The 19,011-nt window shown below is 38.3% G+C and overlaps 1 protein-coding gene across 1 annotated transcript in view; it reads right to left on the reverse strand.

Moving 5' to 3' along the window:
* The window catches only part of COG5 (component of oligomeric golgi complex 5), a 3,265,454-nt gene that overhangs the window by 267,479 nt on the left and 2,978,964 nt on the right, over positions 1–19,011 (reverse strand). The gene's annotated exons all lie outside the window — the stretch shown is intronic.

Here is a 19,011-nt window from a genome sequence, read left to right on the forward strand (position 1 = left end):
ATTTGAAGTTTATCACACTTTGCTTTTTTCTAAATAATAACAACAGTTTGATTTATTTTTATTCATATAATATTTAGTATATATACAATTATTCAAAAGGAGGAGGAAAAGAATGTTTTCACCTTCCTTGTAATTGCTGCTAAGAATTTCTATAATGATGATCTTTTATCAGATTTAAAGCAAGATAGCAAGGAGCATTAAAAGCAAAGTTATGTACTAACCATAACAGACCATTTCATTTCATGGCAGAAAACATTTCATTTGTCATATTTTAAGAAAGTTTATATATTAGTCAAATATTAGGGAAATTAACATACTTAGGTGGGGTTTATATATTCCTATGAAAATGGGAAAAGCTATGGGAGATATATTTCCATTTTTTGGCTAGATTTGCAATTAAATTCTATAAACAGAGATGTGTTGTTTATTATTAAAGGAAATAGAGGGAATGAATTTAGTCAATCCAGTGGTATTTGTGTCATCAATGCATCTTTTTTTTTTTTTTTTGCTGTTACAGTGTTAGAAGAGAAAAAGTGGTGGGAAGAATATTGAATAAAAAGTATGATAAAATGTGGAAAGTGGTAAAGGCAAGAAAAAAGAGAAAGTGGTAACTGTGAAGCAAAAAGGATATGAAGGAAAAAGTTCAGCTGTGTTTACTTACTATAAATATAGATGTTCCGAGTGTCTTCACTGTTGAAGTAATAACCATTTGGGTGCTCCTTGCTGGGATAGCCCTTGGCAGACCTGAGTACCACAGATTTAATCAGGATGTCTGGGTATAAGGGTTGTTAACCAATGCCATGTCAGAGGTCTTTTTGACCCTAGAAAAAGGAGCCCCCCCCCAACAGAAGCTCCAGACCCAGAGAACAAGGCACCAACAAGTTACCTGTTGTGCAGGGAAAGGAATTCGAAAGACCTAATGAGAAGGAGAGAGAGAAAAAGAGAGGGTCATTAAGAAAAGACTGGGAAGGGAATGCCCACCATAACCTAAAGCATACGAGAGTGAATGGAGAGAGGGAAAACATACTGCAACAGTGAAGTCACACAGCCATGTACATTTATGGTCAGTAGACACAACTTTACTATACTGTTTGTGTTTCACTGTTGCAGTAATAATCACATGGAAGGATTCCCCAAAGGTAGGAAGGTGGAAGAAAAAGGAGATTTTAAGGAGAGGCAAGAATGCCCTGTAAGACTGCAGAAGGAAATTCAGCCCTGGGTCTGGAGAAAATGTGAAAGTTACAGTATTTGGTATAGGTGTGGACAGAGGACCAAGTGGCAGCCTCTAAGATTTCCCTCATGGGAACTCCTCTAAGAAAGGCACTGATGGTTGCAGTAGCTCTGGTTGAATGAGCAGTGATATGAGGTGGAATTTGATTTCCATGAAGTTTGGAACAAAGGCGCAGTACAGTCTGGAATCCACTTAGAGATGATTTGTTTGCTGAAAGGATTTCCCAGCTTGTTACTAGCATAGACTACAAAAACTTGTTTGGACTGTCTATTTGCCTTGGTTATGTCCCACACACTATTTCAACTGCCTGTGAACATCAAGTGAATGAAGGATATGTTCTCCCCTATTTTATGGATGAGGAAAGAATGCAGGGGAAATGAATGGACTGATTAAGAGTAAATTCAGAAACCACCTTTTGTGTGAAAGAGGGGTTAGTCCTCAGAGAAACCCACCCGGTGAAAAATGAGGATGGGTTCAGTGCACAAGTGTTTAGAGTTATGAAGGCAGTTTAGATGAGTTAACAGCCACTAAATAAGCTGTTCTGCAGGACAGAAACCGAATGTCAGCTGTAGCAGCAGGCTCAAGAGGTGGGACAGCAAGTTTTTCTAACATGATACTGAGATCCCATATAGGAAACATATATCTTCTGGAAGTCCTCAAGTAAATAACTCTCAAGGAATTGCTTCATAAGGGGTTAAGAGAAAAGAAGAGATTGCAGAGGCAGTCAGGCAGATATGGCAGAGGAGTGGATTTTAACAGATGAGTAAGAGCTCAGATTTGAATAAGTTAAACAGGAAAATAAATCACATGATTGATCTCTACCTGTGTAGGGAAGACATTCTAATGTTGGCACCAAATAGAAAATCTTTTCCAATTTGAGGCATATGATTTTCTGGTTTATTTTAGAATGTCTATTACATCATTATCCAAAGACAGCCCTTGAGAAGCAATTAAAAGATTAGCCATGCTGTCAGTCTCGAGGTGCTGAGGTTGAGGTGCATGAAAGAACCCTGTTTTGTGTCAGAAGATCCACCTTTTGAGGAAGCTGGCTTGGTTTTTCCCTGCTCAAGCTGTGTAAAAGAGGGAACCAGCATCGCCTCAGCCAAAAAGGTGCAATTAGGATCATCCCTGGTCCTTTCTCCCTGGCTTTCAGTAGTACCCATGGGATGAGCGGTATAAGGGGAGCTCATAAAGAAACAGACTTGTCCAACGAAAAGAAAAAGCATCTGTCCTCCAGGCCCTTGAATGTCTGGCCACTGTGCAAAAGTTTTGTTGCTGGTAGTTTTGATCTGAAGCAAAAAGGTCCATTTCTGGCACACTCCAAGAAAGGCATATGTATTTGTATACAAGACCTGCTGAGGTGTTCTGCAAGACAGTGCATTTCCCCTGGCAGGTATTGGGCTAGGAGATGAAGGTCAGGGTCCTGTGGTGTGTCCTTTATGGACACAGTTAGTTGGCATACAAGGTAAGAATATGTGCCTCCCACTTGTTTATAGGTTCATAGGTAGGTACTAGGCTATCGGCCCAAGGGCCTACGTAAGCCTAGCCAGCAAGGTACCATAGCTTATGCCACCCAAGAAAGTTATTTTCCTGTGCCACTGTCCAGCAGAGACACAGAAGTGATCCCCGGGGTGTATTTCCTATTTCCCATCCACTCATCAAGAATTTTATTGAAGAGTGCCAATGAAGAGCTTTGCTTGACATAGATGGGTAGCTTGTTCCAGAGTATAGGAAGTCTCTGGGACAGGAATCTATCCCTCCAGCGTGTCCTGTTTATTGTGGTGACAAGGTTTAGGTTCCTAGAGCATGTAGCTTGGAGGGATTGGGATTTCTTTAGGTGTAGCATGTCCAACAGCTCTGGGTTTGACATAGCTTTATATGTTAGGCAGAGATCACCTAGGAGTAGGCGATATGCTACGGAGTAAAGCTGGAGTTTTTTGAGGCGGTCAGTGTAGGGCATTTGTTTGAGGCCAGTAATCCTCTTTGTGAGGTACTTCTGTGGCCTTTCCAGCTGCTGCAAATGTCTTGTGAGGTGCATTCCAAAAGGGGCGTTGTACTCTATAATGGGTCTAATGAGTGACGAGTAGAGGGGAACAATGACCTCTTTTTTCCTGATGTTTCCCTGTGATGTTGTCTGTCTTTATCAATAGAGTCCGTGGTTTCCAGGTTTCCTTGAAAGGTAGGATGTCCTTGAGAACTGCTACCATTTCCTTTAGATTTGTGTTTTTTTTCTGAAATTTTTGTTCCCATTTACCTTGAACTTGGAGGCAATTGGAATGTTCACGTCAGCAAAGTGCCTGGTGATATCAGTAACAATTCTCTGTATAAACATACTTTGAACTGTGCAGGAGCTAATTTTTACTTTTTAATTTTTATTTTTGTGTAACAGAAACATTGCCCATTGATTCTAGGGGTGGCCCTTGGGAAACGCACCTAGAATACAGGGAACTGTACTGGCAACTAGTTCTTTTTTTTCCCCCAATATAATTTTTATTATATTTTTCGATATACAGAACAAATATAGAAAGATAACTGTCTTTCAACTAAAATACGTTACATACAATCAAAAACAGGAAATTTAAAGTATCAGACATATGAATTGCAGTGCTAGTACATCAGTTAGAGATACACATAGACTAATATAAAACAGTATTTGTGTAAAGGCCCAAACAGAGGTCACCAAAGTAAAACATTTAAAAAACACAAAGCCAAAAACATCCAGGGCGTTTTATTTAAAAAAATCCGTGGCCTCTTCAGAAATGAATAAAAAAACAAAAAACCAAATAAAAAAAAACAATGCAAACAAACAAAAAAAAATAAATAATGCAAGCCAATAGCCCTTAAAATTTAAAAAGTAAACTTAAACATATGAATAAAAAAATATGTCATTATATATAAATACGGAAAAAATAATTAATAAATACCTAATATATAATAAAATTTAAAAAACACAACAAATAAATTTTAAATTTATTTTAAATACATAATTATATAATCACAAACAGAATAATTATTATGATAACTTGTCTCTAATATTAATATTTTAAATCTAATATATTTAATAATTTAATCCATAATATAATTATGTATAAAAAAGTTTTGCACTGTTTTTACCTTGTGTATATAGGAGGGATATTATACTAATTAACTTAAGGTTATATATTGCCTTTTTAACAGGGTTAAAAAGGTTAAGGTTCCTGTTAAAGCCTCTAACCATGTATTTGTAAAGGCCTATTCTTAACTAAGCTGTGCTGTGTTTTAAAAAATAAAAATGAGAAAACCATCCAAGGTAACCTGCTCCCAGCCCTAATATGGAAAACTGTGACCAGGTGCTAACTGCCATGTTTTTTTAAATTACAAGGAAATTGTTGTTTTTACCTTCAAATCAATAATTACACATGCAGATGTTGTCACTGTTGTTAAAATTCGTGATAAAGGCGCTTCATACATGTATGGGCTTGTAATGGAAATAATGTAAATGAAAGAAAGCTTCTTCGTGGTCCGGGTTATGCATGATAATCATAGATCCTATCCCTGATCAAACCTACTGTAACCTCATTACAATATTTACAAAAATGACTCAACCTACCCTTACGTGAGGTAGTGACAGTTATAATTATAAGTGAAGAAGATGATTTGAGTTTTGAGTTTTATCCTATATTTTGTAAAAAACTTACAGGATCTCTTTTATTATAATGAAAAAAAATGACTCTAATCTTCAAACTCTTGCTTCTTTGAAAATTAGGTACCTTATTTCTTTTTAAAGTGAAGCATTCAAAAAATTTAAAGAAACTCTAATGAAGATATGGTAGAGGTCAAATAATTTTAAGAGAAAAAGGCAAAAAAAAATGTGGCTTTACAGTAATTTATAAAAAAATAATCATGATACCGTAAAAGTATGTATAAATTAGGTAAGAAAAAACATTTAAACAAAAAAACAAGCACAAATGCAAAGATGTATAGTAGGTTTATATTTTAATCATAGTTTTACATGGGTCAATTATAATGTCAGTACCCATTACATGTTTCACATTTATCCATTATTTTATCGTGCGAGGATAGGAGCTAGAATGGCAGTTACTTGATTTGTAAATTTAAACAACATCGACCAAGTAACTTGTAAAACATTAGGGTTTTAAATTAAGGTACTTATTGTAACTTTGCCCTGTGGTCAGTGAGCTCACAAGGATACAAAAGGTAGTTAAAAACAGATAGTAGACCTTTGTTTCCTAAGAGCAATAATTTTAACGATATATTTATTATCATTTAAAACAGGAATCTTCTTTATCAGTAAAAAAAGTAATAAAGAAACCTTTATAATTTATAGAGTAAGAAGTAACTAAAGGTTCTATAAGACCCTCTTGGTCCTCTGTGTTACTATTACTATCCTGTGTTTGCACAGCATATCCATGTTTACCTTTAGGAAATAACCTATATATATAGACATAGGAGGTAGTACATATGGAACAAGTTAACTTAGTACAAAATAATTTATTTATATTATTATTTATTTTATTATTATTTTATTTTTCAGTTTTTTTTTTACCTTTATTTTCATTTGTTTATTTACACATTTTGAGCTAAGCTATACACTTACAATATTTGTATTTTTATATTATACTATACTGTTACTATTTTTCTTGTGATTTGTATTTTTATTGTGTGATGAATGAAGATGTCATTTCCTTTTTTGTTTTTAATGGAGTGTGTGTGTTTTTTTTCTTTAGTTTACCTTCGAAGAGGCCACTGATCGTCAAATGCCGCCTTGACCCCCGTAAAAATAAATTTAAAGGTTTTTTTTTTGTGTTTGGTTTGGTTGGGCAAGACAGAGCTTCGCTTTAATTCATTTTTTTTTTTTTGTTTCTTGTGTGGTTTGAGTATTTGGTGTTCACTTGTTTTGTAAAAGTAGTGATATATTTATTAAATTCTCACACAAAACGTATGTAACCATATGTCTAGGCCTACCTATTAAACTATATACATTATATACACTCAGTTGTCATTTGTAAAGAATGTCGTACAGAAAAAAATTATTAGAAATTAGATGAACAAGTACAATCAAAAGGTATGCTCAAACACAAAATACTTATATTTCTGGGGAAATTGGATGGATCTTCACAGTCCTCAACTGATAGAGTTCAGGCATTTGGTATATGGAGGTGAAAAGGAAACTTTTAAATGAATATAGAAAGAAATGGTAGAAAGATAAGAGTCTAACTAAGTATGTCTACAAGGCTTTTCCAATATTTCTGGATGTATTTTATTTTCTTTTGACTTATTGTATCTAGTTTGCTTGCAAGAACATATTTAGTAGCAAGGATTTTAAACTCTTTCCAACATGTTTTGGTTCTATCTAGCCAATTAAGTGTTATATAGGTTTTGAGGAAAGCGTACATTGTTACAATGATATATCTGGACTCAAAGTTGTAAGAGTTGGGAAATATATTTAGACTTGCCATTTCCCATGAAAGAGTGGATTTCATGTATCCCATTTTCTCGAGTTGTGCTCCCAAAGAGCACCATAATTTGTATATGTTGTTGCAGGACCAGAATATGTGTAAGGTATCGGCTACAGAGTTAGAGTGTGTGTGACAAAGAGGTGATACAGTGGGGTTAATTTTATTCAAAAAGAATGGTGTGTGGTAAGCATTGTTGTTTATCATAAACAGAGTGTAAATTAATTTTTTTGAAAGGGGATAGTTTTAGAGTTAAATCAATTGCCACTAACTTTTGGTCAACAGTTAATTCCTTGTTTTGGCTCTCCCAATAATTGGAGTAAAGGATTGTGTCTTGGTGCTTTATTTTCTATACTAAATTATAAGTATTTGATAACATTTTGGTCTTTAGCATAAGAAGAGCTGCTAATTGTTGACAGAATTGGAATTCTAATGGTGTTGTTATAACCTCAGCTGTAAAAACAGTTATTAGATATAATATTTGTTTCATAATTATATAATATTTTTTATTAACAGTTAAGAATGCTATGACAGAATCAAATGACAGATTCTTGACCTTATAAAAATCACTGACTAGGCAGTTCTTGATGAGTGGAAATTTGTCTAAATTTAACATATTATTATTTAATCTGAAGTTGGGATTTAAGTGAATTGGTTGAGCCATAATTAAGGAATTCTTTAAGTTTAAGGATGTTATGAGCTTTTGGAAACAAATAGTATTTTTCAGTAATGTAGGATGAATCTTAAAGTCTTTAAGAGTTTTAGTATTGAGGAAAGGAATGGCTTTTGGGTTCAGTTTGGAATCACTGATGTGAAAGTAGTAGATTTTTATCTAAAGGGGGTGCCGACATTTATTTGAGGGTTCAAAATTGATTGTGTGTATGATACGACTTGCATTGGTTATTTTATAGTACATTTGAAAGTCAGGGAGGCCCATGCCTCTTTTCTCTTTGGGGAGGGTGAGTCTGGAGTAACTGATCCTAGTATTCTTGGGGTACCAGATACATTTACCTAGTAAAGTTTCCATTTTTGAGAAAAAGCTGTTAGGAATATTCTGATTAATGGCATAGAAATGAAAGAGAATTTTAGGGAGGATGTTCATTTTTATAACTGCTGTCTTAGAAAGTGGGGAAAGTTTTAGGTTTTTCCATTTTGTGAGATCTTCCAGGACTTTGTACCATGTTTCATAAAGATTATTTTTAATTACTTCCTGTTGGGGGTGAGTGAAAGTAATACCTAGATATTTGAGTGAATAATTTATTTAGATTTTTGTTTCTGGTATGAAGAATTCTTTGTGACTTAGGGGATTTAGTGGATAAATTATTGATTTGTTTGGATTGATAGCATAATTTGAGAATAATGGGAACTTATCAAAGGTGCTTAGAATCTTTTCTAAATCCGTCGAGGGAAACTCAAAGTAAATATTTAAATAATCCGTGAAAGCAGTATATCTCACTAGAACCTTAGAAATATATACAGAATGTTGGAATGTTGTTTGACTTAATTTCAGAAGAAGTACTTCTAAATAAAGGTTGAACAGATATGGTGAAAGCGGGCATCCCTACCTTATGCCATTGGTTATTTGAATTGGGTTTGATTTCTTTTTGTTTATATTTAACGTGGTAGTCGCTTTATTATATAGGGTTCTGACCACATGTATGTATTCATCAGGAAATCATATTGCTTCAGAATCTTGAAGAGAAAGTGTAAGCTGACTCTGTCAAAGGCTTTCTGGGAGTCTACAGAGAGTGCGTATTTGGGGGATTTGTCATTTTCTATTATGTTTGTTATAGCTTCTATGGTTAACGTATTATCCTATACGTGCCTATTTTTCATGAACCCTAGTTGTTTGGGTGATATGATGTGAGGCAACTAGTTCTTGAAGCTGCTAGGTATCCTGGTTTGAATGAGATGGTTTCATTGAAGCCAGTCTTAAAGCTTAGGTCAGCTAAACTTTAAATTATGTGACTGTCCAGCAGATGGTGCTGTTTTACATTTTGTAGGCCCAACACAACAGTGTTTTACATGTGGTTTTACAAGGATTTTATATTTTTAAATATTATTTTTTGTTTTCAAGTTTTTACAAACTGTAAATAATGTATGTCTTTTACAAGATTCCTGCTTGCCCAACAAATGATTTTCCATGCACTTCTGTACTTATTGTGTTTCATTGTTTTGTGTATATAGTTTTTTTGCACTGTTTTTAAAGTCTAACAGTTTGTTAATTGATTAATTGGGGGTGTTTCTGTATATAAAGGGGTTTCATAAGTTGGTATACTCATCTGAAGAAGTTTTTGTGACGAAAATGTGGTGATACAGTTAATGCGTTCTGGATGCGCTTTACGTTTTTTAATATTGTGTGAGATCAATAAAACAGTGGATTTTAGTCTGGTGAACCTTCCAGTGCCTTATTTTTGGTTTAGTAATTGGAATGTTCCCCAAGCCAAGTCTGAAGCAGCTGTGGTCAGAATCTGGTTTGGGTGAGGGATCCTGAAGGGTATCCCTATGTTCTGACTACAAGCAAAGATCCACCATTGAAATTCCCTTTTTAGACAGGGAAGGAGTGGAGTTTCCTGGATGAGGGACTGATTGTGCTAATTCCAAACATGTTTAAAGTATCATTAGATTTTCCTCATGTGAAGCCTGGCTAGAGGAATCATTAAGATACATTAAGAACCTCCTGTGCATGAAAAGAATTTAGGGGAAGAAGAGATTAGAAGCAGTTGGTTAGGAAAGAGATCTTTTCATGTGGAAGGAAAGCTCTTTGCTGGTCTGTGTCCAGCAAGGCCCCTAGAAATACCAGTTTTCTGGTTGGGGTGACACTGCACTTTTTAGATTCAGGATTTAGTCTAGAGATGAGAAAATGATTATAGTTTGTTGCAGAGCAGAGAGACAGAAGCTCCTCCACATAGTTGCCTTGGATCAGGCAGTTGTCTAGGTAAGGGTAAGGGTAGCTCTTAATGCACTTGGCCCTACAGTGTGCTATTACTGGAGCCAAGCATTTGGTAAATTCTCTGGGTGCAGTAGATAAGCCAAAAGGCAAAGCAGAGAGCTGACAATGATGTCCACCTGATTTGAAGGATAGATATTTCCTGGGAAATCATGCAAAGGGAATGTAAAGGTAAGCATCTTTTAGATCCAAGATGCCCCTGTAGGCTTTTGGAGAAAGCATAAGTAGGAACGTTTGAAAAATAAACACTCTGAATTTTGGGACCAGAAAATAATCTGTTTAGCTTTGAAAAACCTAGAATGGGACTCCACATTTCCTATTTTCTTGGGACAAGAAACAGCCTTGTGTAATACCACTTCCATTCTATTGGGGAGTACCTCTTCTATGCAGCCTTTCTGTAAAAGTAGACCATGCTTGGGTCAGAGCTTTTTTTAGTTCATTTGATGGAAAGATAGGAATGCCAGCAGGATGTGGGAGGGAGGCAAGAGAGAGTCTGTAGCATGATTTGATGGTGCTTAGCACGCATTTGTCTTGGGTAATCGTGATCCATTTGTTGTGAAAGAAAGCTAACCTTCCTCCTAGCTTTGAAGGAATAGTGGAGTCTGGAGGCAGGAAGGAGGGAGTGTTTGGGATAGGACTTGAGAGGCAGGGACAACTGAGCTCCTGGGGCTGGGGTCCACTAGGCCTGAAAGTAAATTCTGGTTGCCATCCTTTATCTTATATTACCTTGGTGGTCTATCCATTCTGAGCCTTTTCCCTCTTTGCATTCAATGTGAGGGAGGTACAGACCAGAACTTAGTAGTATAATTTCTACTAAACCTAAGAGGCTGAACCTGCAGAAAGCCCTTGGCAGCTTGCATTGATTTATCAAATATTTATGTATTTATTTGCATAGGTAATCAAAACAGAAAGTCAATGTCTAGAGGGGTATCTAGAATCTCAGAGTTATCATGGTCTGGAAGGGATTGCTGTCTTAACTAAGCATGCCTGTGGATGACAGACCCTGAAGCAGCTGTCCTGCTTGATGCTTCTACAGCATCATAGTCACAATGTAAAGAATGCAACTTGAGAAAGAGAGCTACAGATGGACAGAGAGAGCTCTGCTTTCCATACTCTCCAGTTTAACTTTCTAATGGTCCAGCTGAGTTTCCTGGTATTTAACCATAAACCATAAAAAATGGCAATTGAGAGCTCTCCTAGCCAGGGCTGCAGAAGTATAAACCTGTTTTGGCAAATCTATCCAGAGTGGTTCTCTCTTTATCATTATGCAGTGGGCTCCTGTAAGAGCTGCCATTAGCTCTCTTAGGACCCTGAGACACCACTTTGGGATCAGCAGTAGGATTCCTAAAATGATGTTTGTAGGAATCCAACACCCTCTAGAACCAGTTTGGCATCCTAGGAGCAGGTGGTTGGAAGTTAGGCTGCAGGGATGAGTCTGAAATAAAGAAATAAAATCATCCATAACTTCCAAAACTGTAAGAATGGCCACAGATTTATGCTCAGGAAGCTTAAAAATTTCTCTGACCCTCTGTTTAGACTGAGGGTAATCCTCAGCTTCTTAATGGAAATACTTCATTTTTTGCAGTGTTTCCCAAAGGTGAAGTTATCAGGTGCTGAAACATGGGGTAAAATGTCCTCAGAGTCAGAATCAGCATATGAACTTATGGAAAACTGGTCTACATAAGTCAACTCACCCTCATGCAAATCAGAAGAATCTGAAGATTCCTGGGGGAAAGGTCCTTCTTTCTTTTCCCAGAAACAGATTCTCTAAGGTCAGAGGGTTGGTAGGACTGTGCTTATCTGGAAGCCACAATGTCAAATGAATCCTCAGCCAGTCTAAGCAGATCTTGCTGATAGGCCTGCGGAGATTGGGATCTGGAAGTTCTTTGAGGAGGTATGGAAGAAAGAATCCCTTTGGGTTTGGCCTTAGGCTTGGTCCGGGGTGTGGCATCAGAGGTACTAGGATGAGGTCATGGATAGGAGGCCATGGTCTGCACACGATCAACTGACAACTCCTCTGAGGTTCTTAGGATTCCACCCTCCCTATCTGATGCCCTAACATGGGAGTCGGAAGCAGAGGTCTGCAAAGCAGTCTTAGACCCAACTGACAAACCTTGTTCTTTGACTTGCATGGACCCAGAGAGGTCAGGAGGGATGTTGGACTCCAAAGGGCACTCAACAGTGGCCTCCAACACTTCCTCTGTCAAAAGCATCTCCTATCCTTTGACAATCACAAGTCTAGGCAGACTGGCAGAAAGCAAAACTGTGTTGTCTGCCACTCTGTGAAGTGTCAGACCGTTCTCCCTACATTTTCGAGATTGGTTGAGAGAAGGACTTGGGGATGTCATAAAGCATGAGGATCCCTGATCCTCTTTTTATTTCTCCAAGTACTAAGCTATGGACTTAGCACTATGATAAATTGTATGCTTACTGAAATGGGCACTATGGGGACAATTAGAAATCACATGCTGTGGACTTCAGCGGAAAAGACAAATGGAGGGAACATTCTGATGCAGAATCTGTTTTCCATAGTCAAGACAGATGTTAACTGTAAAATTCATCTAAGTACATTTTACTAAGGAAATTTTCCCTAAAGGGGCACTTAGCTTTGAGAAATACTCTGGTCTTCAGACTGACTGACTAAGCCTACTATACGGATGCTTCATGCTCTGACAGCAAGAAAGAGCTGTATGATGGCACTGCCCAATGGCCCTTACACCCAGACATCCTGACATCAAAGGCAGGGCATCCACTGGGCCAAGAGGCGGGAATTAAATTTCTGGTACTCAATCCAGCAAAGGGCTACCGTAGCAAGGAGTACCCATAAGGTGATTACTGCAAGAGTGAAACATGATGAACATCTCAAGTTATGGAAAGAAATGGAAAATAAAAAAGGTGAAAGAAAGGGTAGTATAACAGAATAATGATGGACATTATTTTGTTTTTCGATGGGAAGGATTAAATGGAAGAATAAAAGAATCAATAAAAGTAGAGAAGCTATGAAGGGTTCTATGACTATGGTGATTTTTATGGAGTATCCTGTTGAACAGATTACCTGTGAAATTTAATATACAATATAAATCAGAAGAAAAGCTGTGTAAGTTTTGTAAATTTGAAGATATGCACTGACATTACTTTGAAATGTAAAACAAGTGAGCTATTTTGGGCTATATCTAAAGAAAAAGTAAAGTTGTGTAAGAACTTACCATAACAGCAGATGTCCTAACGATCACTATTGCAGTATTCCAAAGAAATGGGCTTATCACCATCTGATGTCTTGCCAGGATACCAAAGTTTGAACTTCCTTTAGTCACACATCTGAGTTGTGATTTCAGCTCATAAGTATAGGGGTATATAGGAAGGCATACATCCTTAGAAACTTGAGAGTGTGATTGGTCAGCTAGGAGGAGGCAAGCATGAAATGGTAAGGCGCCCCCCTTGGTCCTGGAGTTTTGCTACAGGTCAGTAAACAGGAATAGTAAGATATATATAGAGAGAAAGTGGCAACCAAGTAAGAGGGGAAGAAGAGTGAGAAGGAATACTACAACAGTGATTAGTAGGACATCTACTATTATGGTAAGTTCATACACAAATGTACTGTGATCTGACTGAAATCATTGCTGCAGTGTTCTAAACAATTGGATGATTCCCAGACCTGGAGGAAGCATACAGGGAATTGGCTGGTTGACAGAGAAACTGTCCAAGAGACCACGGAGGACTGACCTAACAAAGGCCATCCTGGACCTCAAAAAAGCTCCATTCCTTTACTGCTTACCACCTGGTGTTTGTACACACCTTCAATAAGCACTATAGACATCAATCCTATAGTACTTAGTGATGGTGTGTACAGAAGACCAGGTAGTAGCTTCCAATATGGCCCTGACATCAACTCCTTTGTAGAAGGCCTCTGAGGATGTCACTGCTCTGGTATAATTAGCTTTTGGGCATGAGGGCAAGAATTTGCCATGCAGAGAGTAATGAAAGAAGATGGACTTAAAGATCCAGATTGCAATGGTTTGCTTGGATACTGGTTGGCCCAGCTTTGAATTTATGAATGAGACAGTTGCTCAGACTTATGAATGGATTTGTTATTGTCCAAATAGAGTGTAGGAGTCTTTGCCCTTGGTTCTGTGCATTGGGGAAGAAAGCTAGAATACCGATGCCCTTGTTGAGATACAGCTCGTTAACTACTTTTGGAAATAAATAGGGATTAGCCCTTAGGGTCACCCTGATCTAGTGAAAAATAAGCTCTGAGACTCTCCTAAATGAAGCGAGAGCCAGAAGCAGAATACTCTTCCAGGAGTAGAATTTTGAGATTAGCTGAGGCTGCTGGTACAAAAAGGAGATAGAGTACGTTTTTCCAGCAAAAGGCTGAAGTCCCAAGGAGGGGGGAAAAGGCTTCTTTGGTGGTCTAAGATGCAGAACTCCTTTAAGGAATTGTTTGATATCAGATATGGGTATAACAGGAGGGGTGAGTAGCTGACAAGCAGAGATGGCAGACAGGTTGGCTTTAAGAGAGGAGTAGGCCAGACCTGCATACACAAATTCACACAGGAATTTTAAGACGGAAGGTACCTCTTATTTGTTGGGATCCTGGTTATTCCTACGTCAACAGAAAGAAAATATCTTCCATTTGGCTAGCTAGGATTTTTGAGTGGCGGTCTCCTTACTTCTTGGAGAACCTTAATTACATCTTCTGAAAACTGGTGCCTGAAAGAAATCAGAATCCTATCATCCACAAGCTTAGGTTTAGGGATGACAGGTTGGGATGTGGTAATGATCCTATCAGCTGAGTGATGAGGTATGCCTTATGTGGCAGTTTGCAGTGTTTGCCCTTGGCTAGATGAAACAGAGCAGGGAATCAATGTTGTCTTGGCCAGAAAGGGCTGATTAGTAGAAGTTTTTTTTTTTTTTTTTGGATCTTTTAGTAGAACCCTTAGAAGGAGAGGTAATGGGGGAAAGACATAGAGGAACTTCCCTCTCCAATGAAAACAGAAAGCATCTGTCTTCCATGCAGAAGGGCAAGAGTCTTATTGCAAAACAAGGGAATTTGTTTGTTGCTGTCTGAGGGAAACATGTCTAGTCTGCTTGTTTATGTATCAAAAGACTGTTGTGTTGTCTGTGAATACATGCAGAGGGCCTGGCTTCCAAATATGTGAGAAGACCTGAAGAGCTTGGGTGAGGGCATAAATCTCTTTCAGTTTGATGTGTTCCCTTTGGATTTTGGCTGCCATCTGTCCTGAACTCTGTGGGTGCCTGTCCAGGCCCCTAGGCCTCATCTGAGGCATGTGTGTGCAACTCATAAATTGTAACTAGTGGGGAGAAGGGGAGTCCTGGGTTGGGTTTCACACACCAAAAGAGCTCCTTCCTGAGGCAAGGTATGAGGGAGATCACAGTGTCTAGAGGGTGAGCGTGTTAGGACCAGACTCTTTTCGGGTACCAATGAATTTTCCTCATATGAAGTTTGGCTAGAGAGAGAGCATTTGAATAGTGGCTGCAATGAATCCCAGAGCCCTTAGAATTTCCCTGGCCATCACTGGTTGAGGGAGGACACGCTGTGAAAATAAGTTGCAAGTTTCTATACTTTTTCCTGGGGCAGGTAAGCCTGCATCATTCTCATGCCCAGTCTGCAGCCCAGAAACACTAGATCTTGGGTGGGCTGGAGGGAGGATTTTTTGCAGCTGACTGTAAATCCCAACTGCAGGAAGTTGTTGAAGGTGAACCTGAGATGCTGTAGTAGGATCTGAGGTGATGTAGCCTAGATCTGGAGATTGTCTAAGTAGGGCTAAATCTGAATTCTTAAATGCTATCATTGGTGCTAGACACTTTGTGAAGTCTCTTGGGGTTGTAGAATACCCAAAAGACAAAACAGTAAACAAAGTGAAATGAGCCAATACAGAACCTGAGGAATCACCTGCAAGATGGGTAAACTGGCACATGGAAGTAGGCATCCTTTAGATCAAGGAATACTAGATATGCCTGAGGAAGTACGAAAGGCAGCAGTGTATGCAGTGAGAATATTTTGAAGGTTGGCACTTTTAGGAAGGTCTTCAGTAGAGACAGATACAGTATGGGTCTCCATTGTCCTTCTTTTCTCGGAACTAGGATGAGTCTGGAGTAAGAAGCCCTTCATACAAATTTTATGGAAGTTGGTTCTATAATGCCTTTTGCCTGCAATTCCTGGAGTATGGGTGGTAGAAGATGGACTTGGCTCTGGGGTGGGGGGCTTCTGCCATTCAGAAGGGGAAGTTCTTTCCAGACTACGGTATAACTCTCTTCTATAACAGAAAGCACCCAGTAGTCTCTGGTGATATTTTCTCACTTTGAGATAGACAATCATTTTGAGAGGGGTAGGGCAGGACTGAGAGGATGGGGATGTTGCTTTGTAAATAGTCACAGGCATTTTTCTCTGAAGGGAGGGTTCTCAGATGTGGGATCCCTCTGTGGTTTCTCAGGGAATCTCTTTCTAGTAGACTTCTTATATTTTTGAATAGGTTTGTAGTCCCATCTAACAAAGGAAGTGGGCTTGACTGGGTATTTCCTCTGGTATCGAGGCACAGAGATAACAGGATCTGCCTACAGTCTTTCATTGCCTTGCCTTGCTCTACAAGGGCTTTAAGTAAGCTGGCAGCTTGTGGACCAAACAAAAGGTCTTTGTCCAAAGGAGAATCAATATGTTTGGCTTTGAAGTCTTCTGGCATGCGTTGGCTGCTCAGCCATGTATACCTGTGAATGACAAAGACAGTAGCAGCTGCTCCAGATGAGGCCCCTACAGCATCATAACTACATTTTATATTGTCTGGTTACCTGAGTAGCCTGATTAAGCAAGGACAACAATTTTTCTTTGGACTCTGGCCCATGTGGATCCACCATTACCTTGTTTAAGGAGTTGTTCCTTAAACCTCTTGTATTAGAGGCAACATGGGATATAAAGTGGATATAAAAAGTGTACACACCCCTGTTAAAATGCCAGTTTTTTGTGATATAAAAAAATGGGACCACAATAAATCATTTCAAAACTTTTCCCACCTTTAATGTGATCTATAACCTGTGCAATTCAACTGAAAAACAAGCAAATCTGTTTGGGGAAAAATATAAAGAAATAAAAAATGTACAATAAGCTGGTTGCATAAGTGTGCACACCCTTAAATTAATGCTTTGTTGAAGCACCTTTTGATTTAATTACATCATTCAGTCCTGCCATCAATTAAAGAGACTCTGATTAACCTCAAATAAAGATCAGCTGTCCTAGTAGGATTTTCCTGACATTTACTCAGTTGCCTGCTACAGCAAAAGCCATGGTTCATAGAGAGCTTACAAATCATCCACGGGATCTCATTGTTGAAAGGTATCAGTCAGGAGAAGGGTACAAAAAATTTCCACAGCATTAGATATACCATAGAACAAAGTGAAGACAGTCATCAAAAAGTGGAGAAAATATAGGACAATAGTGATGTTGCAAAGAACTGGATGTCCCTCCAAAATTGATGAAAAGATAAGACGAAAACTGGTCAGAGTGGCTGCCAAGAGACCTACAGCAACACTGAAGGAGCTGCAGGTATTTCTGGCAAGTACTGGTTGTGTATTACATGTGACCGTATTCTCCATATGTCTGGACTATGGGGTAGGGTTGCAAGATGGAAGCCTTTTCTTACACAGAAAAACATCCAGGCCTGGCTAAAATTTGCAAAACAGTACATCAAGTCTCAAAAAAGCATGTAAGAAAATGTGTTATGGTCTGATGAGCCCAAGGTTGAACTTTATGGCCACAATTCCAAAAGGTACGTTTGGCGCAAAAACAACACTTTGCATCACTAAAAGAACACCATCCCCATGGTGAAGCATGGTGGTGGCAGTATCATGCCTTGGGGCTGCTTTTTTTGAGCTGGAACTAGGGCTTTAGTCAATGTGGAGGGAATTATGAACAGTTCCAAATACCAGTCACTTTTGGCCAAAAACCTTCAGGCGTCTGCTAGAAAGATGAAGAGGAATTTCACCTTTCAAAACAACGACCCCAACCATACATCCAAATCAACAAAAGAATGGCTTCATCAGAAGAAAATTAAAGTTTTGGAATGGCTCAGCCAGAGCCCAGACCTAATCTGTGGGGTGACCTGAAGAGGGCTGTGCACAAGAGATGCTCTCGCAATCTGACAGATTTGGAGCACTTTTGCAAGGAAGAGTGGGCAAACATTGCCAAGTCAAGATGTGCCATGCTGAGAGAGTCCTACCCAAGAACACTGAATTCTATAATTAAATCAAAAGGTGATTCAACAGAGTATTAGTTTAAGGGTGTGCACACTGATGCAACCAGCTTATTGCACATTTTTATATTTTGTCCTCTAACAGATTCGTTTTTCAATTGAATTGTTCAGGTTTAGGTCACATTAAAGGTGGGAAAAGTTTGGAAATTATTTATTGTGGTCACATTTTTTATATCACAAAAACCTGGCATTTTAACAGGGGTGTATACACTTTTTATATCCACTGTATGCAAATGACCCTTTAAGGACATCAGGTGATTCAGCTTTATAGCAATTCTGAATACCCATGACTTTTTTCTTTTAAAAACAATTTATAGACAGATTCAGGCTAATAAAGCCAAACCCCACTGACTACTGGCCTGAATTTGTCCATAAATAGACTTAAAAAGAAAAAAAGTCATGGACATTCAGAACTGTCATATATCCCATGTTGCCTCTAATATAAGAGGTTAAAGGAATCGCACAGTGGAAACTATAGCCTTTCTGGATTTTTCTTTTGTTTTTTACTGATTGGTTTTCCTAAGTGACCTTTTTACTTATTGTTTTAGTTTCTTTAAGGAGTTAAGAAGGGATAAAAATGTACTTGCTCATCTGGGTTTGACAATTAATATCCCTAAATGAGACATTAGAAGATGTAGAAACCTTTTTTACTCCACCTATCTACAGCACTACTGTCACTGTCTGAAAGAAGTGTACTGGCATTGAGAAGAAGTTTGTAAGGTTTATCAGAAGAGAGAGATACTGCAGAAAGGTCTGCCACTGGATTATTGTAAAATAACTTAGGTTCATGAGGAACTTTATAAAATCTGTCTGCTCTTTTGGGGGTAGGAGGCTGTGAATTAGGGGTAGCCAATGAAGACTGGAAAGCATCCACGAGAGCTCCCAGAACTGGAGGGGCAGGTGAAGAGTCTGGAGTGCCCATTTCCAAGAGGCTGTAATATCTTTTCTACACCTATGAAATCTGTCTAGACTCTCACTCAAAATGTTTCATCATGTTTGTAATTCTCTCTCCAAATGAAGCTTCTTCAACAGGAAAATCAGTGAAATGAAGTCTTCATCATCAGAAGGGATTTGGCCAGGGGAATGCCTTTGAGAGGAGCATGTAAGAAA

Source organism: Protopterus annectens, chromosome 11.part0 (assembly GCF_019279795.1).
Source record: "Protopterus annectens isolate FY-2018-M chromosome 11.part0, PAN1.0, whole genome shotgun sequence".
Classification (NCBI taxonomy): domain Eukaryota; kingdom Metazoa; phylum Chordata; order Ceratodontiformes; family Protopteridae; genus Protopterus; species Protopterus annectens.